The following is a 1,150-nucleotide window of genomic DNA, read 5'->3' on the forward strand; positions in this document are numbered from 1 at the left end:
ATGAGGAGAAGGATGAGGAGGACGAGGAGGAGGAGGAGGAGGAGGAGGGGGTAAGTGTTGTTGAAGATGAGGAGGAAGGGGAGGGGGAGGAGGAGGAAGAGTGGCGTTGTTTCTTTGACTGAATCTGTTGTTGTTGTTGGTGGTGGTGGTGGCGGGCGTCCTCTTCCTCCGCGTACTGCCTCTTGGAGGAGAGGGATGGGGAGGGAGGGGAGGAGGAGGGAGAGGAAGAGGGGGAGGAGGTGGAGGAGGAGGAGGAGGAGGAGGGCGGGGCGACAGGGGGGGAAGATGCCACTGTCGTTGACGACAAGGTTATGGCCGGTGAAAATGTCATCGTTTGTTGCTGCTGCTGTTGCTGTTGCTGTTGTTGCTGTTGCTGTTGCTGTTGCTGTTGCTGCATCTCAGCTCCAGTTGTAGGAGAAACGTCCTGGTGTCGGGGGTGGGTGCTCGCGGTGTACACAGAAACTCCCTGGAGAGACAGACCCCGCCTCTCCACATCCCCGCACTCCGCACTACCCCCTGCCACATCAACCACCGACGAATCTCCGTTGGTGATGGCTCTCTTGCTACCATTTGAAGCAGCAGCAGCAGTAGTAGCTGCAGCAGCAGTAGTAGTTGCAGCAGCAGCAGCAGTAGTAGATGCAGTAGTTGCAGCAGTAGAAGAACCAGTGTCGCTGGAACAGCAGTCAGTAGTACTCCGGGGGGAGCAAAGCGGGTCAGTAATGTCCGACTGGTCAGCAAGATCCTTCACAGTCCTCCTGCTGTTGCTGTCGTTGTCGTTGTTGTCGTTTTTCTTGCTGCCGTTGCAGTTGCTGTTGTTGTCGTTGCAGTTGCTGCTGAGGTTGTTGCATGCCTCCACTCCTCGAACACCAACATCTCCCGCGCCGACTCCGCTCAGCTTTTTATCCGAGGCGGGGAAGGAAGAGGGAGAGGGGGAGGAGGGAGAGGGAGAGGGAGCGCGTTTTCCGCTCGTGTCACCTCCGTCCGTGAGCTCAGCCCCGCTGGTTACCGTCACTTGCTTCCTGGCACGGCCGCTCGAATCGGCCGCAAAACCACGATCCGACGACGAGGGATCGGGGAGAGACGGGGAGGAGGAGGAGGACGAGGACGAGGAGGAGGAGAGGGAGGGGGAGGGGAGAGAGGGGACGAAGGT

The sequence above is a fragment of the Aplysia californica genome, unplaced genomic scaffold, assembly GCF_000002075.1.
Source record: "Aplysia californica isolate F4 #8 unplaced genomic scaffold, AplCal3.0 scaffold00427, whole genome shotgun sequence".
NCBI classification, from domain to species: Eukaryota; Metazoa; Mollusca; class Gastropoda; order Aplysiida; family Aplysiidae; genus Aplysia; species Aplysia californica.